This window comes from Sciurus vulgaris (assembly GCF_902686455.1).
Source record: "Sciurus vulgaris genome assembly, chromosome: 3".
Lineage (NCBI taxonomy): Eukaryota > Metazoa > Chordata > Mammalia > Rodentia > Sciuridae > Sciurus > Sciurus vulgaris.
The window spans coordinates 187,411,051-187,438,173 of NC_136463.1; the positions used below are offsets into that span (position 1 = coordinate 187,411,051).

The 27,123-nt window shown below is 57.1% G+C and overlaps 1 protein-coding gene across 1 annotated transcript in view; it reads left to right on the plus strand.

Moving 5' to 3' along the window:
• The window catches only part of TWIST2 (twist family bHLH transcription factor 2), a 42,916-nt gene extending 16,931 nt beyond the window's left edge, over window positions 1-25,985 (plus strand). Inside the window, exon 2 of the mRNA XM_079133957.1 lies at window positions 25,343-25,985. The gene's annotated coding sequence lies outside the window, so the exon portion shown is untranslated. The remainder of the gene's footprint in view (window positions 1-25,342) is intronic.
• Window positions 25,986-27,123: the final 1,138 nt, after the last annotated feature.

Consider the following 27,123-nt stretch of genomic DNA (forward strand, 5'->3'; position numbering starts at 1 on the left):
CAGGAGTGCAGGAGGTCCCCGCGGCTCGGAGGCACACCCCCTCTCAGCAGGTGCAGGGCAGCTTCGGCCCCCCAACCCCGACACACCCAGCAAGGAGGCAGGTTCTTCACCTGCACATTCCAGAGGCAGAAAGCATCTCAGAGGGGTCCACAGGCCTCAGGCAGCAGACCGCAAGCCCGTCTGCACCCTCTGACCCCAAGGTGGAGCCTCTTTCTAGCCAGGAGTCTCCCATGCTCAGGGAGGAGGAGCACCTGCTGTCCTGTGTCCCCTGGAGTCTCCCGTGCTCAGGGAGGAGAAGTGCTTGCTGTCCTGTGTCCCCTGGAGTCTCCCGTGCTCAGGGAGGAGGAGCACCTGCTGTCCTGTGTCCCCTGGAGTCTCCCATGCTCAGGGAGGAGAAGTACCTGCTGTCCTGTGTCCCCTGGAGTCTCCCGTGCTCAGGGAGGAGGAGCACCTGCTGTCCTGTGTCCCCTGGAGTCTCCCGTGCTCAGGGAGGAGGAGCACCTGCTGTTCTGTGTCCCCTGGAGTCTCCCATGCTCAGGGAGGAGGAGCATCTGCTATCCTGTGTCCCAGCCAGCAGCCTGGTGTCTCATGGCCCTGGTGGTTTGGCCACGTGAGGGATAAAGAAGGAACAAACTTGATGATGCTGCCTGGCCCGGACTGGGTGGTCAGATGGGAGCGGTGTCCCTGGGGCCGGTCCTGAGGACTGAGGGAATGGCCGAGTGGTGAGCCTGTGGCCATGGCAGGCTGTAGACTGGCAAAGGGAAGTTGAGCTGAGTGGTTTCCTTGCAAAGGCTGAGGCCGGGGAGGACTCCACAGGGAGGAGCCTGCAGGGAGGTGGATCCTGCAGCAAGCAGGAGGCCTTGTCTGCCCAGGGGCATCTGTGGGTGCTGAGTGCGCGGGGCGTTTTACGGAAGAGGTTTCTCAGGGCTGCGGCACCAGATGCTGCATGGCTTGCTCCCTGCCTGGGGCGGAGCTTCATTCTTCCAGGAAGCACAGCCTGGGGTCTCTTGATGAGACTTTCAGGGGACCACCAACAAAACCAAAATAGACAGATAGGATTACATTAGCCTTAAAAACTTCTGTGCCCAAAGGACACACCAGCGTGGAAAGGGCCACCGTGGAGCAGATGTGTGCCAGCAGATTCCTTATCTGGTAAGGGGTTGACATCCAGAATATGTGAAGGCTCCTACAATTCAACAGGAAAAACGGGATCACCTGACTTTGAAAACGCACCAGGACTTGCAAGACATTTCTCCATGGAAGGCGCACGGTGGCAGCAAGCCCTGAGATGCTGGGGCCGACCTTATTTCTCCCTAGAGAAGTGCACGCCAAAGCCCCTCGAGGAGCCACCCCACACCTCAGGATGCCACCATCAAACCAACAGCACAGATGGCGAGTGTTGGTGAGGAGGACCCGGTCAGGGAGGGAGCCCAGGCATCCCAGGACAGGGGCACGCCACCAAGGTGCCGACTAGAAAAACACCTGCTGTCAGCTGGAGTGGACCGGGGAGGCGTCCAGGAGGGAGAAAGAGGCCCCACAGAGACACTAGTCCCTCTGGAAGACACCAGGGTCACGGACCTCCTCCACCTGCCTCTTCTATTGCAAAAGAAAAACATTAGGTAATTAAATTGGACCCTCAAAGACCAGTGATGTGGCCCCAGAGAGGAATACTGCGTGTGAAATCAGGAGGCTGGTGGCGACGGGGCTGAGCGAGGCAGCGCCTCAGATTCTCATGCCCTGAACTCAGTGGCACAGGACACCGGGAAGGGGTCTCCTGTGCACACCCCAGTTGTCCTGCCTTGAACAAGGGTGGTCTGAGCTCCCTGAGTCCCAGCCCTGCCCAGCCCCCAATCCTTGGGATGGTGCCCTCCCCGCCCATTGTTGAGGAGACTTGTGGCCATGACTTCTGCCTGCTGCAGCCCTGCCTCCGACAGGTGTCCCTCCTCCAGGACACAACAGCGAGGGGCAGATCTGCAAGCAGTTTGTGCTCTTCATTGACGACATGCGAGCCAGACAGTCAAGAAGGGTCTTCCACTCAGTTTTGAGCTCAAGCACAGCAGTGTCCCCATTCCCAGGCTGGGTGGTGGTGGGATGGTGGGCGAGGAAGAGAATTACCTGCTTTCCACTTCTCCAGAGCCAGACAGGCCACCTCTCTGTGCTTGGCTTTCTGGCACTGAGATGTCCCAGATCACCCCCGACAGGCCCACTCCCAAACCTTCCAAAGATGAGCTGCCCATGGCCCAGCACCACCTGGTCCTGCGTGCTGCCTGGCTCAGGAAAGGGGATGGCGTCTGCCTTCAGGCCTCGCCCTTCTGCCCAGTGTGCACCGGGCTGGCCCTGTCCTCAGTGGGACACTTGGGCATGCCCACGACTCCCTCCTGCCCCCACAGCAATCCCTCCGCCTCCCCTGCGCTGCACACCTGCACCCCGCACCGCGACCCTGCACCTGGGGCTGGGTTCCCCCGCTTCTGGCTCAGTCCTGCCCATCCTTCCAGCTCATAGGGCCTAGACAGCTCATGGAGATGTTTTAAAATCATGAAATACACGTAGCACAAAGTTTGCCCTCCTGGTCACTGTGTGCCCGTCAGCGGCAGTAAGTACCCCCACACTGGGGCTGCTGCAGCCACCACCACGGCCATCAGAACTTCCACAGTGGCTCCTCCCTGGGAGTCACCTGTCCTCAGTCAGGTCTGTCCACACCTAAACGTGGAATGCATGAAGGAGCAGAAGCAGATGAAGGCAGTGGAGGAAGCCGCAGACTGGAGGTTTTGGGAGAAGGACGGGGCATGCTCAGCTTGAGTCGATTTTTTTCTGTTGCCACCGGAAGACTCAGGAAACCAGAAAGCATGGCAGGAAGCATGGCATAGATTCATTGGCATGGCTTGATCCAACAGGGCAGGACTTCCAGGTGGTTGCCATCCAGGGCCGCAGAGGACCCAGCTCTGCTGTTCTGCTCGGGATGAGACTGGCGGACACTTGGCCTCTCAAGGAGCCCTGACTGCAGAGGAGAGGGAAGGTCCAGGGGAGGAGAGGCAGCTTCCGAGACGCCTCTGGCGGTGCTGCCTGCTGGGGTAGACAAATCACTGCTTCCAGCAGCTCCTTCCCTGGGGGGAGAGAGTTTGGCCAAAACATCAAAGAAGAGGAAATTTGAAAGTATATGTGATGCGGGCCAAACCTCCAATAAAGGGGTCCCTGTTGCTGTTTCCCATGTCACTGTGACAGGCCCGCTTGTATGGAAGTATGCAGAATCTGTCACCTCAAGCCAGGGGTGTCCTTCCCATGGGCTGAAGTTTTCCAAGAGGGGGGCTGAGAAAATGCGGTGAGCTCCAGCGCCCTGATGGGGTCACGGCTGTGCCACATCAGACCCGAAAAACGCCCACCAGGCCTGTCACTTGGCGAGCTTCCGGGCTCAGGTCTCTGCACCTTTCTCCCCGGTCCTGGTGTACCCAAGAGAGTCAACAGACCAAAAGGCCACCTCGCAGAGCCTTGGAAGAGCACAGCCCTGTCCTGAGCGAACGTCTACTTCAGAAGAATACAAAGCAGGAGGCAAAACAGATCAAAGGCAAGGCAGGGCAGCTGCTCGTGGGCCCCACTGTCCCAGCGTTGGAGGGAGCCCTGGAGGTGGGGCCTGGGAGCACAAGGCTCCAGGCCGGGGTTCAGGTCCTCAGTCACTCACCCGCTGCAGGTAGAAGGGAAACCTGCAGGGGGGCCCTCGGGTGGGTGTGCACAGAAGGCCACGGGCCCTGGACGGTTCAGTGACCTGGGAGCCTCCAGAGTGGAATCAGGTCACAGAGGGCAGGTCTGCAATGGCCCTGGGGACCTCAGCCTCTGGTCAGTCTCCTTACTTACCCCTAGGAAGTTCAGGACTGGGAAGCAGGAAGCCTGAGGGAACGGACAGATGACCAAAATCTTCAAGAAGGGCGTCCGACAGACGTCCAGCTCTGGGGTCTGCTTCTGCGAGGAAGCCCGCTCCTCTCCAGGCTCCTCCACCCAGCTGCCTGGGTCCTGGGGACATCAGCTGAGGTGCAGCAGTGGAGAGACCAGGACTCCTGAGCACCACAGAAACCAGATCGGGAAGAGGAGGACGAAGCCTGGGCGAGCCTGTGTCCCAGCCAGCTGCTAACACCTGTCAAGGATAGAAAGTCTCTCCTCGAGAGCGTAGATACATCCCAGATGTAGTATCAGAGGAATGAATTCAGCAATATTCGAAAGGATAAGTCACCACGAACAAGGAGGGCTTATTTATGGAAAATAAGGGGACTCTAATGTTCAAATATCTTTGCTGGGTTTTGGACACACTTTGGCAATATTTGTTAATAACATTCAAATAGTTGCTGTTCCTAAGTGAGGGTGATTTTTAAGGTACTCTCACGTACACAGGTAATAACTTATTAGTTATATAATGAAACAAAAATAAAGATATGTGCAACCTTCTATATGCTTAATGAGAAATGTGGAGACTTCTCGGAAGCTCTGCAGCCAGGGGATCCACAGGGTGTGGTTTTGAGTGAGTAGTTCTACGTACTATGAGGCTGTTTGAGACACAAGTCTTTGGGAACATCTTGTTTCTTCCTCCAAATCATGTATTTAATTAAAATGTTCAAATCAACAAGGTTATGCTCAGGATTCTGGGAGCCCTGTCCTGGGACGGCGGAGACTGCCTCTCCGAGCACCAGAGTAGGACTCCTGGGGTCGCCGGAGCGGACAGGGTGGGATGAGAGGAGCACAGAGCACTCAGGGCCAACCTCGTATTGTCCTCTCATGGACAAGATAAAGGGACAGTGCCCCGGTGGGGAGGGGCAGATTATTCATATCGTAATTCCCAAAGGTGGGTGCTCAGCAGACCAAGGTGAGAATAGCCAGTGCCAACGAGCAGGGCTTCTCCGCTTATTGGTGAACCATGCGTCCAGCCGCCGGCTGTCCCTGACCCTGGTCCACTGTCCAGGATTGGTGAGTCGACCTGGTGTTGGTGTGCCCAGGTCCCTTTGTCAGAGTGTCCTTGCTCTTCAGAGCTGTTGTGACACTGGACTTTCCCCGTGGGCTCCAACCCAGAGTTGAATAGCCAAAGAGCAGAAGACCACAGAATCATGGAGGAAGAGCCTGCAGCTCCTCACCCAGCCCAGCAGGGCCCCTGGAGCTCATTAAGGCCATGGGAACCCACAGACCCGCTCAGCATCCCGGGTCCTGGTGATTGTCAGAGACCAGCCAGCAGGGCTGGGGTCACTTCTGGCCCTTGCTGTCGGACTCTGACACAGTGCAGGTAGCAGGGTAGGCTTGATCTTTTTCCCAGGTGAAGTTTCGTTCCCCACTATGATTAGTCTGTTCCCTCAGGAGATAATGCAAAATGAGCACATTTTTTAACAATAGCAACTGCATGCATTTAATTCTGAGACAGGGCTCCAGTAGCCATCTGTGACCACAGGGACAAATTTCATGCAGAGAGGACGCAGCCCCGCAGTGGGTCTGCACGCTCTGCTGCGCTAGCCGCGGTGCCTCCCCACAGCTGCCCCCTCCAGGAGCTGACTTCTCCTGCTGTTCCCGTACAGGCTGACATTCAGGCTGTGGTGAGAATTAAAGGACTGAACTTAGGAAGGAGGGCACATGAGCCGTAGCCAAGCCCAGAACGCCCCAGTACGGAAAAGCGAGACCACAGAAACAGGAGATCCGATTGCACAGCATCAGGTTGCAGCGTGTGCTTCCTGCAGAGGAAGACTGCAGACACCAAGGGCAGAGGAGTCAGTGTCCCTTGCCTTCCTGGCTGTGTCCCCGCTGAGGCTGCCCCCTCCACGGTGGACGGACCTGCCTTACCCTGACTCGCACACGCTGGAGAGGCTGGGGGCCAGAGCCCTCTTGAGAGGTCAGGGACCCTGCTCTGTTAGACTGAGTGGCAGTGGAGGGAGTGGAACTGGAGGAGTGGCCGTCCATCAGTGAGGGTGGCCTCTGCCCATCCCCCGTGCTCGTCCCTCTTGTGCTCCAAAGGTGGTGGTGATTATGGGCGCTCTTGCTCCTCAAGTCGTCTTGCCGCTCTGTTCAGCTCACCTGCACACGCGTGCAGACACGACACGCACACACACACACTCCCTCTCCTGCAGCGCTTCTGGCCAGGCCTGCTCCTCCTTGAACGAGGGTGTGCCTTAGGAGGGCTGTGGGGTTTGCTGAAATGCCCCTTCCTCCCCCTGTCCTGCTCCAGCAGCCTCAACCTGCCCAGCCAGGAAGGCAGGTGCCGAGTGTCGAGCTGCCTGCAGGTCCCTGGTACAGCTGGGGTCAGGAAGGGCTTGCTAGAGAGGGTGGCGCTCACAGGTGGAGGGCACATTCCGTGCTGTGAGGGCACAGATGGCTTCTGGAGGGCCAGTGAATGCCCACAGACAGCCCTGGCTGACCACTGCTTGCCCAGTGGAGGCAGAGTTGGTTCCCAAACACCTGCACGCTCCAACTCATACGTCCATTCACGTCCTCCCGGGCGCAGGGAGCAGCACCCCAGTGGGATATCCAGGCAGGGTCCTACCTGAGCGGGGTTTAGGGGACACTGCTCCTCTGGAGAGGAGCAGGCTGGGCCGGGTGGGGTCTTAGCCCACCTCAGCTCAGTCCCGCTCAGCTCAGCGGCCCCGGGTCCACAGGCCTGAGCAGGCCCACAGTGCTGTCCCACATTGGTGAAAAGCATTGACTGCTGGAGGGGCCACCTGGCCTTCGGACGGCAGGACAGGGCCTGGTGGCCTCCAGGGAGGAGGTGCCATCCTCCGGGTGCTAGGCTTCCCAGCCCTGGGCCTCGCAGCAGCTCCCTGGTGAGCAGCCTGCTCCGCTCTGTCTCACCCACCTTCTCTCACCTTGGGCTCACGGGGAGCGGGTTTAAGTCGGGGCCTCTGGCCCCTGGGCCCTGTCCTGCTGCAGCCCCGCTCTGTCCTCTTCCTGGGCTCTTTCCCTGCCTTGCACAGCAGCACGGCGCCTCGCCTCCAGGGCAGTGTCTTGGCTGGATGTTCTGTGCTTGTTCCCTCGGGTGCTGCTGCTTCTCCAGCCCTGGGGTCGGACTGCCTGGGCTAACCCGCCTTCTCAGCCCCCACAGGATGTTGATGGTACAGAGGTGGCTGCAAAACAGATCAGTAGGTGCTTCCGCTCTCATGCTGAAGGCCCAGCTGCGTGCCGACACCTCGCGTCCTTCCCATGCCAGGGTGCCCTGCCTTGCAGAGCAGCCTTCGGAAGCATGTGCGGACCTCATTTGGGGCGTCAGCTCTCTCACGGGAGCCTCTTACCTTGACTCTGACCAATGCTCAGTGCCTCCTCCACGCTTTGGCCTCCCATCCAGGAGTCAATGATCTGTAAAAGCACTCAAACTCCTGAGTAAAACTCCTTCCCTGAAGGAGGACATGTATTTGCAGCTTAGAGATTCGTTTTGTTCCACGTTCACTAGGAGCCAATCTGTTTGGAGCACCAGGCTCTGAGAACTCTAAATTCAGAAAGTCCTCCAAGAACAAAGCTTTTTTTTTTTTTTTTTTAACAAAATGAAACGACTCCTTGGAGTTGATCTTGCTGGCAGCTGGGGCACTGAGGCTGAGGGAGAGGCCAGGATTCCAGTCCAGGTGTGCACCCAGGAGAGCAGGGCCTGGGGAAGCCAGGCTCTGAGCCTTAGGGGCGTGGCGGGCTCCTGACATCAGTTGCTCCAGTTTTGGGTGAGGTGGGCGGGTTCACTCCTTCCAGGAACTTTTCCCCAGGTTCTGTTTTTCTGATAAGTGTTCTAGAAACCTGAGATAGACCTTTGTGTTTCTGAGTCTCCACTTCCTCCCTGTTTTTTTTTGTTTGTTTGTTTGTTTATGGTGCTGAGCGTGGACCCGAGGCCTCCTGCATGCCAGGCCAGTGCCCTACCACCGAGCTGCCCGCTGCCTCCACTGGCCACTTTGTCATCCCTAGGGGAGCTCGAAGCAGCTTGGAGGGGCCCCGGTACGAGTGAGTCCTGGTTTCTCTGCTTGGACCGCCGGGGTGCCTCTCCCTCCCCCGGAGGCCGCCCTCTGGCCCAATGTCCCCTTAGGAGTGCAGGATCCTGTGCAGTGGGGCCAGCTGAGCCCCAGCACCGCACACAGCTCTCTTCACCACATGACTCATTTTTAAAATTCTCTGCTGATTTAAAATCCACTCGCGCTCACTTCTGCAGCTGCGCGTCCCTGAGGAGCTGGGTTGGTTTACTTGACATTAAACAGGAAAAATGGGGGAGAGAAAAAACAGAGAAGGGAGAGGGGACAGGAGATGGCCTGAGCCCAGTCTTTATCACTCCCTGTCCTTTATTTCCAACAGAATGAGAAGGATTGGGATTTCGAAGGAGATCAGGGAAAACATTTAGCATTTAAGCAAAAGAATTTTCTAGAATCCTGGCCAGGGAGGAGCTCTTAGCACACAGAGGGAGTTGGGTAAGACTCATTCCCAGCTCCAAGGGCGTTGAGAGGACCCTGGGGACAGACCCGTTGACTCTGTGCCTTGCCGGGAGGGAGGTGGTTTTCAGGAATGAAGAGCTGAAGGGGCTCTGCTTTGACTGGTTCCCAGCTGGAGGGTGTGCAAAACTGAGGCTCTGTCCCGTTTGCATCTGCAGGATGTCAGTAATTGATGGCGATAAGAGTGCTCTGGCAGGCGGGAAGAGCTGGGCTCGGCTTCAGCCCACCGGCCCCTCTGGTGTTTATCTCCATCCCCAGCCCCCTCCTTCCTCCAGGAATCCCCCCACCCCAGGGCACCGAGTGCCCCGCTGCCCGGCACTTCCAGGGAAGACGTGCTCACTCCGCTCCAGCAGTTCCAGGGAACACATTTGAGAGGTGCCTGCGCCCGGGCTCCCTGAAGTGCCTTCCCGCCTCTCCCTCGGGTTCCAGGACCCACAGCCCTGACCAGGAGGCCCACAGCCAGGCCTCCCTACCTCAGCAGCAGGTGTCAGAGAGGAACCGGGAGGGCTGATTGCGCCTCCAGCACGTCGGGATAAGCCCCGGAAGGTTCTAGGCCTGGAATGGTTCACGAGCGCTCAGGAGTGTGGTCCCTGGGACAGGCCTCAGGCGGGCCTGCTGCAAAGGCCAGGGCAGTTGAAGCTGCCTTCCTACTACCGACAGAGACGGGTCGAAGGGCCCAGTTCTGCCCACCCCACGGTCTAGCACACCTTTCCCCAGCCAGCCGTTCCTGGCTCCCAGGGAAGATTCCAGCACTGAACTGCATATGCCATTCACTCTTCACAAGCCACTGGCCAGCTAGGACACTCCTGCTCCCCTGGGGTGGCAAGGCTAAGGGGGTCTGAGGGAGGCTGGGGACCTGTCAGTGAAGCTGTCTCCCCATGGAAGATCAACTTCATTTCACCGCCTGCAGAGACCTTCTGACGTGAGGCCCAGGCTGCTATGGCACCGTGGCCAAAGCGCTGTGAACACAAGGCCCAGCTCCTCTCAGCATTAAGTATGTCTTCCTCTCAACAGTGAAAACACTGAAGCCCAAGGCAGGCTATTTGGGGAAAAGCAATTTCTTTCCACATTCTTTCGGTTCATTAAAAAATTTCATTTATGGTTCTCTAATCCATGGTACAAAGTCTGAGGGAGAATTCAAATTCCTCTCAGAAGATGTTAGTGGGTTACAATGTTCTCAGCGACTGTGCCTGCCATAGTTCCTTTCCCAGTCACCAGCTCACCTTACCCCAAATCTGAGGGTGCACTTCTGGGTGGCCTTCGGGACACCCAGGGAGGTAGGGTGTCTGGGAGACTCCATGCTGCCGTCTTGGTGTGGCAGAAGTTCCCTGTAAGGAGAGCAGAGAGGAGATGGAGGCCTCTGTCCAGTGGGGTGGCCCAGGGAGGCCAGCAATAAAGTAAGAGCACACTTGAACACCTTGCGATAACATCCCAAGGATGGCAGTGGCAGCCGCCCCGGGCATACATCTTTTTTTTTTTTTTTTGCAGTACTGGGGATCAAACTCAGGGCCTTGTGCTTGCGAGGCGAGCACTCTGCCAGCTGCGCTATTTCCCCAGGGCAACGGCTCATGTACCTTGGAGTCATCCTGTGAGTGCAGAAGGGGCACCTGCCCTGGAGCCTGAGAACATCGCCTGGACCCTGGGGTTCTCTCCAGCTCTGTGAGCCCCCAAAGCACCCGTGCGCGGCCTTCACCCGAACAGCACCAGCATCTGCATCCTGTACAGAGGGGCCCATCCCCTGGTGGAGGGCAGCTCTGCCCAGCCAAGCCCACATCCCCCCACCTCATTGGGCCCATACCATCATTTCCAATCTAAGATGTGTAAATGCCACTTTACTGTCTGTCTTGTCCTTACTGTGATTTTAATAGATGTCTTTAGTAAGTTGAATTCTTTCACAGGCTTACTCAGTATTCTGATACCCACACCTCTCTCCCTCATGCTTGGACTTCCCAAGCCATGATTCTGCTACATTAATTTTCTGGAATGGAATCTTGGCATTTGGCAGAGATTATTGTAATTAAATCACCAGACGGTTTCTCAGATTCCATCTATAAATTACTTTTTTTGGTTTTGGCTGGACGATCCTTTGTTTAATACTCTTGCTTTGGCACCTGGGCAGACTCCATGGTATACCCATAAGTTGAGCCTCTTCTTCCAGCTCCTGGGAACCACTGTAGTTAGGCAGGACCATGTGGCTAGTTGCATTCAATGGGCTTTGAGAAGAAGTGACATCGGTCCTTCCCAGCTGAGTACAGAAGAACCAGTGTGCACCATTTTGGTCTCTCTTCTCTTATCTCTAGTACCTGGAAAGGCCAGGGGTTTTGAATAGTGCAGCCATAAGACCATGGAGAGTAGTGGCCTGAGTCTCTTCATGACTATGTGGACCAGAACCCCTGACAACCTCAATAGGCATTAGCCACTCAGATTCGGGGACTTGCTTGTTACTGCAGTGGAGCCTGCCCTGCCCTTACTAAAGGATTCACCACTGTGTTTTGTGTGGTCCTGAAAACCTTGTATAAGTGGACGTTGCTCTGTGAAATGAGTATTTCCTTGGAAAATTAGTATAAAATGAGTCATTTAAAATTGACATTAAAGGAGCTCATTTTCTAATGGCATTTTTCACCAAAGCTTTTACAAATCACAAGACTTTTCCAAGGCATAGCCATAATTTCATTGGTTTGTTTACTAAACGTGGATCTCTGAACAACAGTTTTCCTTAAAGTGACTTGCATTAGAAAGTTGAAAGGTTTAAATCATTTTGTACTTTCCCTAACTGTTATTTGGATTTTTACCTTCAGTTCAGGATCCATTTGCTTATTTGCAGAGTCCTGTCTCCATTAGGGTTCTGTTGGATTTTCTTCTCTCTACTAACTTTCCTCCTTTTTATTTGATTACAGTGTAGTGTTTTGTTTTAAAGTGAATCCAATGTGGATTCTTTAAAGCTACACCAAACATCTGCATTGCATCTATTTATTGACCAAGCTTGATTAAAGAGGACCTAGAAGGGAAGGTGGGTCTCTGGATCAGGGATCTAAACTAGATGACTGCATTCACTTATAAACATTGACGTTGAAACCATTTTGCATATTCATGGGGTCTGTCTTGGCAAAATAAATTACCAGAGGATGTTAAGACAGAGTACAACTCTCTTAATCAAATGCATTAAAAATGGCCTGTTAAGGGAGGGATGATTCCCACGGGAGTAGTGGCCCTGAATTTGTCAGAAATGTGTTGCAAATATTTGTCAACTTTAGCTCCTCCGCTTTGCTAATTCCAAAGTTTTGTTTGGTGTTCCTGGATCTTAGCTCTGCTATCTTTGAATAAAGCTAGTCACTTCTGGCCTCCAAGCTCAGGAATATTGTTGCAGTCACTGAAAAACTACATGGGAAAACAGACAACTCTGCAAAGAGGGTCTGACAGAGGGCTTCCCAGGCTACTCTCCAGAGACGAGCACACTGGCGGCTCCTTGGACACCAAGTGGTCTAGATGCTCTTGTGGGAATCTGGTGCTCACCTCCCCTTCCCTCCCAGCGCTGCAGCCAGCCCCAGCGTGCAAAGCACCTCCTTCTGCTCCTAGCTCACCCTGGAGTCCCGGACCCAGCAGAAGAGATGTGGCAGCAGGTGGGGGAGAAAGGCTGGACCGACTGGGGTCTGTGCACTCACACTGGCTTCTGGATCTAGTCAGGAGCACGGGCGTGTCGAGTCTGCACCCCAACCTTGAATTCAGGAAATAAGAATTCGGTAAATAAGACAAAGTGGAAGGGATGCTGTGGCATGTGCCTAGGCGAACACCTGTTGTGTTTAAATATAGCTCATGTATATGTGGGGCATTTGTGTGTAAAGGGCCCACAAATACAATACACTCACGCACACACGTGTGTAAGGTGTGCATTCTGCATCTGTGAATTCTACCAACCTAGGATTGAAAGTATTTGAAAAACTTTTTGCCTGACCTGAACATATCGAGACCTTTCCCTTATAATTATTCCCTAAACAAAACCTAGGATGCCTCTGCCCTGTGGGTGGGTACACCCTGTGGTTGCCAGGGACAGCCGCGTGTTCCGAACATGCAGATGCCAAGAGCATGGGAACACCAGAAGCAGCAAGCCCCTGCCCACCTGCTCTTGGAGAGACAGAAGTCGTCCCCATTGGTCCCTGTTTCCCGGGCCCAGAACAGCCGTGTGCACATTGTGTGGACCGTGTTCGTTGTAGGGTGGTCGCTCGCTCCAAGGGAAACTCCAGGTGGATGTCCGCCTCAGGCTGCCTCAGCTACTTGACCACAGCAAAGAGGCTGAGAATTCCGGTGGAGGCAGCACTTGGGACCTGGAGTGGCCAACAGTCCCTCCGGCCCCGGCCTCACCTGTTAACAACTGCTCGGAAGCTCAGGGCACTTGGCAGGCTTCTCAGTGGGACGCGAGCACCACCACGTGTCGGGGCCCTACTGCAGGGCAGGCAGGACTGGCCACATGTGGACAAACAGTTTGCAGAGGAGACATGGCCAGTGTGAGGCCAGCCTGCCCTGAAGGGCACAGGCATGCAGGAGAGGAGAGCGGCCTCCTGATAGCTGGGCGACCCAGCCTGGCCTTCACAGGTCCCAGGGAGTGCCACCTGCTCCTGGGCTTCACTGTCACGGAGCCACGTGGAGGAGGTCCTCTTAAGGAGGTTCCTAGAGAGAGAGGTTCCCAGGCCCACAGTGGCCTCTGCACAGGCCAGGGAGGTGAGGCTACCAAGGATATCATGCTCCCTAGCCGGACAGGCAGGGCTCTGCCAGGCCACCTGCCAGCCATGTTCCAGCCCCATGCCCACTCTTGGCCCTACCCACAGAGATGCCGGCCCTGGCTCCCTGCAGGTCATAGGGGCCCACACCCACCCAGGCAGGGCGGACTCCGAGCCTGGCAATCTGTTTTCAAATGTCTGATGTGTCAGTCCTCAGCCTCAGAGTTACTAAGAGCCAGCAATTTCCACAGCTTATAAAAAAGAGGAGACACGTTCTGTGTGCCACACAATCTGGGAAATGGTTTCCCTCTGAGTTTTTCTTTTCCAGCAATGTGACCAGAGATGTATATAAACCTGTAGTCATTCCTCACTCATGTCATTCTCTAGTCCCCCCAAAAAATTCACTATTCAGGAAAATACAAAATAATTTGTTGTCATTGTTGTTTTATTTCTGTTCAAAACACTTTGAAAATAAAATAAGTGCCATAAGACATATTTGAATATACACAACAATTTAATAATGTGAAGTTTTGACCCAGGAATGCTGAATTTTTAAAACACTGAGCAATCACAAACATGTTTCTGGGTCTGTCTACTGACCCTCGATTCATCTGGTGCAAGGGAATTACTCTCAAGATCACACATCAAGGACAGAGCATGAGGAGGTTCTAGAAGTTTCTGCTCTCCCAGGATATGTGCTTTATGGCTTGGAGTCATTCGGCCCCAGGACCACAAGGACATCAGCAAGGCCGTCGACCTCTGCATGCGTGGATCCTGGCGTGGTCTCGTCTGCAGAGAAGGGGCCGCTGCAGGTCCTCTGTGGCCGACAGGCACCCTGCACACCCCTCGCCCTGGCAGGGCTGCGTTCAGAGTGGCCTGCCTCCTCTACCCACTTCAGGGGCTGTCTGGGAGCTGCTGCTTCGTGACGGACCCCAGCATCTGAGCCCTTTGGTGGAGGCTGGTGGACGTCCCTGCCCAGGAGGGTCTCCACCACGCTGTCAGAGGAGGTGTCCGCCCTGGAGCTCTGGGGCAGCGGGTAACCAGCCCTCCTCCTCTGGAGCACTCCCTCTGCTGGTGCTTCTTCCCAGGCACTCTTCTCACTCTGTGAAGGTCCTGGTCCTGGTCTGGTGGGTGACGGACTGCAGAACCTGTGTCACCTTCAGGTTTGGTGGCATCAAGGTGGTGCTGGTGGCCTCTCTGTCATGCCGGTGGTTTTCCGCCCTGCCTTCTCCTCTGACCATCTGCCCTGCTGCTCCAGCTCCCAGGTGCTAAGTGGCTGTGGGGTGAGCAGGTGGCTGGAGAAGCAGCATCAGCCTCCTCCCCTGGAGGCCTGGCAATAGAGGCACAGCCCTCCCGGAGGAGGCCCAAGTCAGGAAGGACACATGGGGCTTAAGGGTCAGGTCATCCTTGCTGGCAGCGCCCTCCCTAGGGCTTGCATGGTTGCAGGGGGACAGTGGCCCGAGGAGCCTGCTGCGCTGTGGTCCCTGTGGCCGTCTCCTCTCTCCCTCTGCCTTTGTCCAGAGTGCACATTCTACAGAGCTCACCAAGATGTTCTGCTGTCCGAGTTAGAAGCCACCAAGCACAAGAGACTCGAGCTGCAGGGCAAGCTGGATTCCATGTCCCTGTAAGAGGTAGGCTGCTGAGACTTAAGCAGGAGTTTGCTGGTGGCACTATGGCCACATGCCTGTTCTCAGTTCTTGCTTGCTGGGGACCGTGTGCTCTGGGTTATTCATTTTTTTTTGGGGGGGGGTGTCATTTTGAGGAGCCACTTCGCGGCACCCATTCACCTGCCCTCAGGACCCTGGAGCCTTCCCTGCCTGTGAGCCACTGCCAGGTGTCCTGGGTGGCCAGCCTTCCTGGAGCCCCTGTCCAGCTGCTCAGTGGCTCACCCAGATGCCCCCAGGACCAGTCTTTCTAGTGTGCTTTGTACCATGGTTGCAGGCTCGTGCTGTCTGAGGTTACCTTGGCCAAGGCAGTGCCTTGTCTACTGGCGTGTGTGAGATTGATTTCTCAATGTGATGGCTTTCTCAACCACTGCATTCACATGGTGCAGAAGTTTGAGAATCTGAAATGGGCTCAAGGTCACTGAGTGTGGCACTTGGGAAGCCAGAGGCTTGCCCTCTGCGGAAGTGCTTGGGTAGCCAAGGCTGGACCAAGCCCCAGGCTGTGGCGGACATTCAGAAGTGCCCAGAAGCACCTCCCTCATCCTCACGTGGCCACAGGACCTGGGTGCCTGCCACAGGTGGGACTGGGATTGAACCATGGCGTGTTTCTTCCCATGCCATCCAGGCTTGGTATTCTTCTGATTGTAAGTGAATGTATACATACAATTTCGAAGATAGCTATTTTACCTGGTTCATATGAAAAAAAAAATTGCTCAATGAAATAGAGTTAGATGTAGTTATTTCTGTTAACAGTCTGGCACTTTTTAGATTGCCTGGTTTTTTGAGAATTAATTTTGGGAAATAGAAGCTGCCACCAGGATCGCTAGTTCACCCTCAGGGTCACCTCTTTACTCACACAGGGTAGGTGGCCTCAGATCCCTTTGTCACCCTCCTGACTCAGTGCCCCCACACATCGTGTGAGGAGTGCCTGGATACTTGGATCCCTTGCCCACTGCTTGTCCCTCACTCTGTGACCAGGGCAGTTCACTGCCTGGCAGAGCCTGGGTACAGTCATGTTAAAATTGGACCCGTGGCACCTGTTCTGTGAGACTGTTGAGCGCCTTCAGCCCGATCCCATGGACAACACCTGGCCTCACAGGCAGAATCCGCCAGCTGTGGCCACCATTGTTCACAGTTCTGGGCACGTTCCCCGTTGCACCCACAGTGAGGAGATGACTTGGAAGGCTCCCTCTGCGCTCCCTGCCCAGGCCTGGGCTCCAGTGACGGTGCCGAGCCCAGTCCTCCAGCCAGCAGGGGGCGCTGCCTGCACCCCTCCCTCCTGCACCCACCTGCCTTCGGGCCACCATGCACTCCAGCCTCCCCACACCTCCTGCCCTCAGTGTCTGCGTCCTCTGGTTCATTCATGGCAGGAAGCACAGGGCTGGGGGATGAGCCTGTCTTTGGAACTCAGGGCGTGGAAGAGGATCATGGGGAGCAGTTTCCGACATTGCCGGGAGGTCATGGTGCCCTCGCAGCTGACTCGGGGCCCTCGGCTGAACGAGTACAGAGCTCCCCACGGCCAGCGGGGAGCGCGTCGTGGTCCCCAGGGCTGTGCCAGTACCCCCATTCAGTCCTGGGTCAGACCATCAGCTGACCAGAGCTGGTCAGAGCCCCCGCTCATGGCACCTCATTCGGCTAATCAGCTCTCCATTGGGTCCTTGTCCCCGTCCCCTTCCCCCCGGCCCCACCACTGGGATCTTTCCCTCCGGACCCAGTTACCCTGAGCTGCAGCTCTGGTCACACGCTGCCTCCCCAGTCTCTGGCCCCTTCCCAGAGTGACCTCTCCCTAACCCCGGATCTTCAGGTCCCCCTGTGGCCTGCCCCGCACATGTGTGCCTCCAAGTTCTACAGTCTTGATGCTGCCGTCCTTGATTTGGGGAAGAGCTCCCCAAACCCCAGAAATGTAACTGCCACCCTCCTGGACTTTGGTCACGGTCTTTCTGTTCCTGTCTGTTGCAGCCGTTCCCGTCGTTTATGTCGTGATGTGCGTTTGTTTCATGGTGAAATCCTGGTAGTGCCGCATGTACGTTATCAGACTTGATTGGACACGTACTACGCTTTTGCAGTGACAATCTGTTGTGTCATCTGTCCCCCACATGAACAGTGCTGGTGAGGACAGGGCCCAGCTGTAGTCGCGTCTCTATGTCAGCGTCCCCAGAGTGCCCATCGGCGGCCTTCCCTAAGACTCTCTCAAGCCTCTGACTCTCTAGGTACTCGCGTTCCACCTGAAGACAGGTACCAGGTGAATGCCCTGGGTTGGGCTCCTGTGTCAAGCGCAGTGGATACCAATAGGTTTCTAGCCCAGGGCCGATTCTGCACCCACCACGTGGCCAGTGGCCCTGGTCTCTCCATCTCTGAAGTGACATTGCTTGACTGGATGGTCCTGAAGGGGTCTCTGCACCACCAACCTTAAATCACCCTGTAGGGACCCCCAACTTGTGGGTCTCGTTTGGGAACTGACTTGGGAACACCCGAGGAAGTCCTGGTGAAATGGCTCCCGGGTGTGGAGGCCCGAGGAGCAGAGTGTTCAGCCGCCCCCAGGCTGTTCCTAGCTCACCAGCACTGCCATCTCTGAAGCTCAGGAGGGCCCTCTGCAGCCTGCCTGTGGTCACGGGGACATGCAAAGTCCTCCTAAGCAGGACACTGGACGGGTCCGTGTGCCTGGTGTCACGGTCTAGATGTGAGGTGTCCCCCAAATGCCTGTGAGACAATGTGAGAGAGTTAAGAGAGGAAGCGACTGGGCTGTGAGAACCGTTCCCCAGTCAATGAATTAATCACCTGATAGGGGCTGATTGAGTGGTCACTGAAGGCAGCTGGGCCTGGCTGGAGGCCGTGGGAATTGGGGCCTGGCTGTGTACCTGCAAGTGGACTCTCTCTCTGCTTCCTGATCACGCTGTGAGCCATTTGCCCCCACCACACTCTCACGCCGTGACACCCTGCCTCACCTCGAGCCCCGAGGAGTGAGCCAGCCTTCTATGGACTGAGACCTCTAACATCATGAGCCCCCAAGTAAACATTTCCTCCTCCACAATTGTTCTGGTCGGGTCTTTTAGTCACAGCAGCAAAAAACTGACTGAAATACCTGGCTACTGTGTGGCCCTCTTTGGGAAGGACAGCCAGCTCCTCACTGGGAAGGAGCCTGGGAGCTCCGGCAGGGGGTGAGCTGGCAGGGCATCTCCCCAAGGCAGTGACACGGGCCCAGGGCAGAGGCAGGCTGCCCTCTGCCCTGGTTGCTCGCAGGCCAGCCTCTCCTCACCAGATTGTCAGTTTCAGTCAGCCTGTGTCCCCAGAGGCAAGCCCCAAAGAAAGGGACAGCTCGCTTCCCGTCGGCGCAAAGGTCTGTCTTCCCTGCAGGAACTCAGCCCATAGTGCCACTGCAGCCCCCAGGGGTGGCAGGAGCGAGCCCAGGGCCACAGGGGCAGCCCTTCCCAGCAGGATTCCTCGTTCTCACACGTGACAAGCAAGCACCTGTCACGGAGCTGGAGGAGGCCGGGTGGGGAGGAGGGCCGCGTGCCCAGCCTCACCTCAGCCTGACCGAGAAGGCCCCTGAGTAGTGTCCTAGAGCCCTGGGTCGTCCCAGGTGCAGAGGGCGGGTGGGACAGGCAAGCAGCCTCACGGAGCACAAACAGACACTGTCCCCAGGAATGCACGGCTGCCCCAGGGTCAGAGCAGCAGGGCCTGCTGGTCCCCAGCCACTGGTACTGGAAATCACCGGTCAGTGAGCGCGGCGGAGAGCAGGCAGGATCTAGGCCACTTCCATGCACGGGTGGGAGATGCTGTGGATCTGCTGGTGCCCTGGCAGCTTTGTGGGTGCAGGAGGAGGTGGAATCTCACCCACCCAGTTACTCCTGGGATGACCTGACTCTCCAGAGGGGAAGGAGGCCGGCGCCTCCCGGATAGTCACTGTGGCCCTATGTGCAGAGCAGAGCGCCGTGGCCAGCGTGTGGGCTCCTCATGATCACTGGCCTAATGAGAAGCACATGGCACGGCGCCCAACCGACCCGAGAAAAGGGCCCGGGAACCTGCAAAGGGACCCCAGTGGGTCCCACTGAGCAGCCAGCAGAGAGAGTGCGTCCAACAGCCCTTCAAAGGGACGGACCCCCGGGCAAGGGTCGGGGCCCAGCTCAGCCTTCCAAGGGAAAGTTACAAAAACAAATTAACCTCGGAAGTCCCACTGCGTCTTGATTTACGTTTGCCTGGGACAGAGAACAGTGTGCCTTTTGTCCCTCCTCTGGCCCTGCCATCGCCCCCGTAGTGCCCGCTCCCACACCTCCTAGGGAAGTTAAGGGGTGGTGGCAGAGGCCACCTGCAGCAGGGTGCCCCGCACATCCCTGCTCCCCAGTCCCCAGCTTCAGAAGCTGATGACGGCTGCTCCTGGTGGGGCTGGGGTCCCTCGCTCTGCTTGCCTTGTGATTTCTGGCCTACTGCCCGCCCCCCAGCCTTCCAGAGCCTGCTTGGAGCAGGGAGAGGCACAGACAGGTTAGCTGGACGGAAGGGAACCCCAGCTTTGTCCAGAAGTGGACCCACCCCAGCACCCAGTGGGGGGCTGGGCCTCTGGCTCCTCACTTCCCAGGGCCCCACCATCCACTGAGCCCGGCAGGGGCTGCTCAGTGAGAGGTCCTGCCCACCCAGGCAGCTCCCCTGACAGCTGCCCTGGGCAGAGCTGGCCCAAGGAGGCCTCGTGGTCTCTTTTGAAAGTGAAGCACCTCCTTTCCTCCCTTCTGCACCAGGCGTTTGTGAAAAGACTTCACGTGGGGGAGCGGGCCTGGGCTGGGGAGGGCCAGCTCTGTGCTGGCAGCAGGCCGGGGGCTGCCCAGAGCAGGCCTGTACTCACCCAGGGTTCTGTGAGGCCCTTCAGCTGAGTGGCAATGACTCCTCAGTCCCCGCAGGGCCTGTCGCCGGCACCTGGATGTCTGCCTATTTAGATGGGTGGTCATTGGGGTGTGGCCAGCAAGGTCCATTATGTGTGGGCCTGCAGCCAGGCCTTCCTGCCGCCTGAGGCTGTCCCAAGACCCGGGACCTGCAGCCTCCACTTGCCTCTCTGAGCAGGCTGCAGCTGCAGGTGACTGATCAGGGGACATGCCCAGCCAGTGCTTTCTGCCCAGGAAGCGTCAGAGGGAGCATGCAGACGCGGGGCCCGGGTTCAGACCGAGGGCCGGGAGTGAGCAGTGCCAACGGGTCCCTGGGTCCTGCTGCTGCTGCTGGCCAGGGCCACCTTTCTGTGGCGGGAACTCAGAAAGCACGTGCGTGATTCAGCGTCTGTCCCGGAGGTCTGGGGGGCTCCTGGGATCCCAGGTGGGTGCCCCCGCCTGGTGTTTTCTCCTTCCTCTCTGCACAGGCGGGGCCCAGTGCCTTGACTCCGGCTGGGAGCAGGCGTGCTCTGGTCTTTCGGCCTTGTATTACCCTTGGGGGTGGCAAAGGGAGGGAGGCTGGACTGAGCCCCGGAGGCTCTGCAGCCCCCGCTGCCCGGGCTTTGTCAGCCATGGCCGGGAGCTTCCAGCATCCCCTCCTTGCCACGGCCTCCCATCACGGTGGCTGCTGGATTCTTTGACACACCTTTGCCTGCATCTCTTCAAGCAGTGAGCACCTGGGTCGGAGGCAGGGGCCGTGCCCGCCTGCACCCTCCAGTGTCCCGTGGGCACCAGCTCTGCAGGCCCACCTCTGCTGTCAGTCGTCTCTGCCCTGTCAGAGGGAGGGCCCCTGCTTGGCCGATGAGGTCCGGGTTGTGGTGCCCAGCCCAGGCCCACCGGGGCTGCGGGTTTCTCTCTGGTCTCGACGCTTGCTGAGGCCCCAGGTAATGAGTGCTGTCAGAGCCCCTGGGAACCCGGCTGGGGGTGAAAACTGCCCCTGCCCTTCCACCTCCCTCCTGGTGGTGCCACGGGTGCTGAGCGCCAGCCAGGCGGGGCCCAAGCCTTCGTGGCTCAGGGTGACCGGCCCTCACTGCACCGTGCAGGCCCCGTGAATTCCCCGGTTCACTGGTGAGGAGGCTGAGGCCTGAAGGAGCCAAGTCGCTTCCCATGGCTGCCCACGGTCAGGAGCAGCTGCGCAGTCCCCTGGGCCAGCTTGCAGGCCTGTTCTAGTCCCTGTCTCACCAAGAGCTGTGGCTCTCAGAGTCCGTCGAGGTGCATGCCCCTTCTTGCATCAGATTCTGTCACCTGCCTCCTGTGATCCAGGTTTCTGGGTCGTGGGAAACCAAGTCTGTAGAATTGTGGCTCCGTTGACTGTGTCTTTCTCAGGTGTCGGCATGCAGACTGGCAGGCGATGCCCTGTCCTCTCGCCACCAGCCACCTGGCAGCATCTGGCACAGCACTGGTGTTTCATGGGGGAGTCTGCATGTGAACCTAAAACTGCTCTAAAACATAGTCTTGAAAATAAACATAAATGAAATAAAATAGGAAAAGCTCCCTTATGCTTGAATTCTGGAAGAGTTTGAGTCACACAGTAGGAGCTGTTAGTCTTAGCAGGTGCCAGCTAATTCTCCTGCACACCTCTGGGGCCATTTTCTTTGTGGAACATGCAGCCTCTGGTCCCCTGACTAGTTTAGTTGATGGTTTCCTGGTTTCCCGTCTCTTCCTGGTTTGGGAGACTGGACAACACAAGAATTAAGAGTACAGTTTATGATAGGACTGGCTGGCTCAGGTCTGGTGTCCCTTCCCAGTGTGACTGTGGGCCACTTGGGGGATGGGGAGTCATGGATGTGCCCCATGGGCCTGTTGCTTCCCCATTTCCTGTTCCTTGTGCATGGCTGTGGTTTCCCCTGCCAGTCATTTTGCGTCTTGCCATCTTGTGGGCTGTGCTGCGGAGGAGGAATGTCTGTGGCCCTGGCAGTGGCAGAGCCACGTCCTTTGGGCACATTCCACCAGTGCCTCCTCAGGGTGCCTGGCACCCCTTCGTGTGGCAAGTTTCCTTCATCCTCACACATGCTTGCCCTTGGCACAGGTGGACCCCAGAGTGCCCCACATTTCCATAAAACCCTGGACATGTCTGGGATTGTGCAGGGGCACCGGTGGGAAGCCACCACGAGTCAGGTGCTTCCTTCTGTGTCTGAAGCCAGTAGGAGATTTGTCTCATTCTCAGAATCCAGAAGTTTCTTTTGATGTGGCTCAGTTCTCCTTCCAGAACTCAAGTTCTCCTTTAAAATGAAGACGTCACTCTTTCCTGAAAATGGGACGTCCTGTGCTCTCTGCGCTGATCTCCTCTGGCCACCCTGACTGCTGGGAGACCCCATGAGAGCCTGGGACGTCCTAGGCTTGGTCACCAGGGTCAGTTCCATGGTGGGTACTTCGTACTCAAGAGACTTTGTTTTCATGTGCCTTGTTTCTTCCTAGCGCCTGTCCTCTGCTACCACCTGCTCCTCATCTGGTGAAGCAGGCCTCACATCTCATTCACATGTCTCCAGAGTGGATGGCAGCTCTGAGGGCTTTTCTTCCTTCCCAGGGAAGGGGCAGGGCACAGAGGTCCCCGACTGAAGGATAGTGCCTACTAGATGCCCAAGAGGGAATAGGGCTGGCCAGGTGGATGGATGGATGTATGGATGGGTGGATGGATGGATGAATGTGTGGATGGGTGGGTGGATGGATGGATGGATGGATGGATGGATGGATGGATGAATGTGTGAATGAGTGGGTGGATGGATGGATGGATGTGTGGATGGGTGGGTGGATGGATAGATGGATGTGTAGATGGATGGATAGATGTGTGGATGGGTGGGTGGATGAGTGGGTGGATGGATAGATGGATGTGTGGATGGGTGGGTGGATGGATGGATGGATGGATGGATGGATGGATGTGTGAATGAGTGGGTGGATGGATGGATGTGTGGATGGGTGGGTGGATGGATGGGTGGATGGGCAGATGGATGGATAGATGAATGGATGAATGTGTGGATGGGTGGGTGGATGAGTGGGTGGATGGATAGATGGATGTGTGGATGGGTGTGTGGATAGATGGGTGAATGAATGGATGGATGGGCAGATGGGTGGATGGATGGATGAATGTGTGGATGGGTGGGTGAATGAATGGATGGGTGGATAGGTGGGTGGATGGATGGGTGGATGGATGGGTGGATCGATGGATGGAGGGAGGGATGGATGGAGGGATGGATGGATGGATGGATAGATGGATGGATGGGTGGGTGGAGGGATGGAGGGATAGAGGGATGGAGGGATAGAGGGATGGAGGGATGGCTGCATAGATATGTGACTGCATGTGTGGAAGGATGGATGGGTGGGTGGATGAGCAGATGGGAAGGAGGAGGCAGGGTTAAAGCTTAGGTGGGTGAGTGGATGGGTGGCTCCAGAACAACACTCCTCCGAAGCCCTGTCCCATTTTCTGGAGAGTTTCCATCAGTGTCCCATTGTGGTTGGTCCCTGGGGATGTAGAGTGAAATACGACCCCTGCCAGCTTCTTTGTGTCCAATGGTCTGGTGGGGGAGAGGTGATTAGAGGCAGCCTCTTGGTCCAGCTGCTGCTCTGTGCTCCTTCCACCACCCCTCCTGGGCCAGGCAAGAAGATGCAGAGTGAGCTGTGGGCAGAGTGCCTGCACTCGGTTCAGGTGGCCCTTCCATGGGGGAGGCAGTCTTGAGCCCAGATGTTTTACATTTGTTGCAGAGAATGCTGTCCATGTCGGGAGATGTGGCCGGGGTCAGGGTGACATGGAGGGGCCAGGCTGGGAGGCTCTTGGTCAGGAAGACTAATGAACCTGCCTGAGCCCTGGGCCCTGCGGGCACATGAAGCACACCCACCACTGGCTGAGACGGCCCCTGTCATTTCTGGCTTTTCATGGATGATACTGTATTTCCCCTTAGAGAGCTGGCTCAGCTCATATATCAAAGCTGTTGTAATTATTTCCTCCCACTGAGGAAGGCTTCCATTTAGCTTTCTCTAACCCCCCCCCCTTATTAATTATCTAATTACAACCACATTCTCCAAACGAGAGCAGCCTTTGACTTTCTGCCCAGGACCACTTAAAAAGGCTTAAATATTTGGAGTGCTCTGAACTTGAAAAAAGAAGTGTGTGTGTGTGTGTGTGTCTGTGTGTACATGTGTGTCTGTGTGTGTGCACGCACGTGTGCACATCTGTGCTTCCATGCACATGAGTTTTAGAGAAAATTTTTTGAAATTGTTAGACCTTTGTCTTGATTCAACAGGGAAACCGTACCCAGGAGCCTGTGAACGTCCCCAGCAGAGCTTGGGTCCCCTGGGAGGACAGGGCTATGGATGGTGACACAGTGGCCTGGAAGCAGGTGTGCACGTGACAGTCAGACATGGCACTCGCCACAGCCACGGCCTGCAGCATGGTGCTGGGCCAGCCAGTCTCGTGCTGCATGGCTTCACCCTGCGCCTGGGGGAATGTTTCCAGCTCACTCACAGGTCCCTGAAGGGCTCAGACCGAGGGGCAGTTCTCCGGCCCTTGGGACCCTCACGGTGGTGGCCTCGGGCCAACGGAAGCTCGCCCCTCAGCGTCTGGGCTCAGCTCAGGCCCCCGCCTTCCCAGACATCTTGGCGAGCTTGGAGGGCACAGATGAAGGCGTGTGAGGTCTGGTCCCCAAGCTCCTTGAGGACCTGGACGTCCCTTTTGTGTGGGCCCTTCTCCCTGCAACTCCTCACTCCATCACAAGCACAACTCCAAAGCAAAGGTCCACTAGCAGCAGGTGTGTGTGTGCACATGTGGGTGTGGCCTGCGAGCGTGACCTGTCCCCCGCTGGCTTCCGACCGACCCGCTGCCCAGGCAGCTGTGGAGAGCTCCTGCAGCACCCCAGAGGATTCTTCCCCAGGAGCTCAGGGACCCACAGGCACGAAGCAAGTCAAGCCCTGCCCATGTGACTGGCCTGTGCGTCTTTAAAAACCAGGCGCGGGCACAGGGGATGTGTGGTGATGGCAGAGGTGGGTGTGCTGGTCACAGCTGGGGGCCAGAATCCACACGGGTGATGGCACTGCCTGGACTCCACATGTGGGCACCGGGCACACGAGCGAGCTCTCCGACGGCGCCGACGGGCCTGCCTGGTGTGACCTGCAGCACGTGCGCGTGAGGGTGTCGTCAGGCAGCCGCCAGGCACACGTGGGGTCTTCTGTCCTGCTGTCTCCCCTTCTCCCGCAGGTGTGGTCATTCAACAGCACAGCGCCCCAGTGCCGTGCGAATTCTCTGTCCTCATCCCCTGACCCCAGCTCTGGGCTGCCCGTCACTACCAGAAGCCCCAACTCCGCCTCCTGGCTGGCCAGCGTGCTACCCAGGGTGGGCCTGTCCCACATGCAGCCTGCCAAGGGTGCTCACAGAGTCAGAGGGCTGCAGCAGCCCTGGCAGAGCAGTGGGGAGCAGTCTTTGGGGGTACAGGAGCTCTGAGTGGCTTGGGACCTGGGCAGTGAGGTGTTTGTCAGGGGTCACCTGTCCAGTTTCATCCAGGGGAGGACAGGGAGGGGGCCTGAGGAAAGCCAGCCAGCTCTCACACACTAGCTGCAGGGTTCCTGACGCGAGGCTAGGCTGCTTCCGCGGATGCAGGACGCTGAGCACGGTGGCAGCAGCTCATGCCCTCCTCCTTGTCTTCCAGACCCACCCGTGTGTCTGAGGCACGGTGGAGCCGGAGGGTCCACGCCTGCAACTTCTGAAACCTGGACATCCTCGCGGAGGCCGGCGCTCCAGCCTGCAGCCGGGACAGCGCGGCAGGCAGGAGGCCGAAGCACCCTCTTCCCAGAGACGTCCTGCGCGGGAGGCCCACCGACCTCCTGCCGTGACCTGCACCTTGTCATCTCGTCCATTCGGAGTTTTCTTCTGGGTTTTGTTTTGGGGGGTGGATTTTATTCTTTCTGAAAATCTCTAGATTCAGGAATGTGCTTACGAGTACCTGGAATTTTGAATTGTATCTCCCTCTAAGTGCCTTTTTAATGTATATTTTTTTAATAAAACAGAAGTGCCTTCTCATACGATCTGTTTAACTGGACCGAGGCTCTCAGAAAAGGAACCTCGCGTGGCCCTGTCCCCGCCCTCTGTGCAACCTTCGAGGAAGCCTGGAGCCCCTTCTCACAGTGCCACCCCCTCCGTGACCTGCTCAGCTGGCCCTGTTGTACCCCCGTTTCAGTGTATATGTTGCTTATTTGTTTATTTATTGAGATATTTTTACAAGCTAAGTGACTCACTGCGGCTGTGTATACTGCTCCCGCCAGGAACAATAAAGAGCCCGCACGGCCCCCGTCTCCGCGTCTCTGTTCCTGACTCTACCCTGCAGCCCGAGGGTCGGCCTGAGGAAGCGGCACCGGTCACAGAAAGGGCTGCCTCTTCCCTCTAAGGGGAGGAGAGAGGGTGGGGACTCTACGCGTACCTAGCCATAGAAATTCCTAGAAGCTACCAGCTCTCCTGGTTGTGAGTGAAGAGGCCCAGGCCTGGGCAGGAGCTGTGTTCATCCACCTTCCATTTCCGTTACAAAGTACCTGAGATAAACAGCTTGTAAGAAGGAATCTTATTTTGGCTCATGGTTTCAGAAATTCCAGGCCGTGGCGGGCCGGCTCCTTTGCTCTTGGGTCTGCAGAACGTCATGGTGGGAGCCGCGTGGTGGAGCCCAAGTGCTCACCCACGGCGACTGGAAGCAGAGAAAGGAGGGGGCAGGCTGTCTCAGTCCCCGCCCACCTAGAGGTCCACGTCCTCCACAGCCCACCTCCTGCATGTCCCAGCTCCCAAAGGCACTGCAGGTGAACCCAGCCTTCAACGCCTGGCCTCTGGGGCATAGTTAGGGTCTGTCCGTGCATCGCAGCAGGTGACGTCCCCAGCCGGCCCCTCCCCAGCTGAGTTCCCACAGCCTCAGCAGCCAGACCCCGCTGCCCTCCAAGGCATCCCGCTCCTCACCTTGAACGTGCCCTCCTACCCTCCGAGGTCACACCCAGCCTGCTCCCCAAAGCCTTCCCCACGTCTCCCGTGGAGTCCACCCTGCCCAGACGCTGTGCCCAAGCCACTCTGTCCCCCTCTCCAGGTGGGTCGTGTGTCTTCTGAACACGATCACCCTCTGCAGGCAGGGCCCAGCCCTCCAGAGCTGCACAGGTGGCCAGGTGAGGTCAGGAGCAGAGCATCTCCAGGTGCAGGCAAGGAAGGCGCCTGCAGGAAGTCTCACGCAGATCACGTCTGGCAGGAAGGAGAATTAGGGGGTCTGGTCCAGGGGGACATCTCTGCGAGAGGGGCAAGGGGTCCCACACTCTGCCTGCGGGCTGTGTTACTCTGTCCATACCTGTGCGCATCAGTGGGGAATGCAGATGACCCCCAGGGTGGGGGCTTCCAATCTGGGGTTACAGGTCACCAGGTCACCCTGAGCCACCAGAACTGTGTCTTCTAGAAGATAGTTAG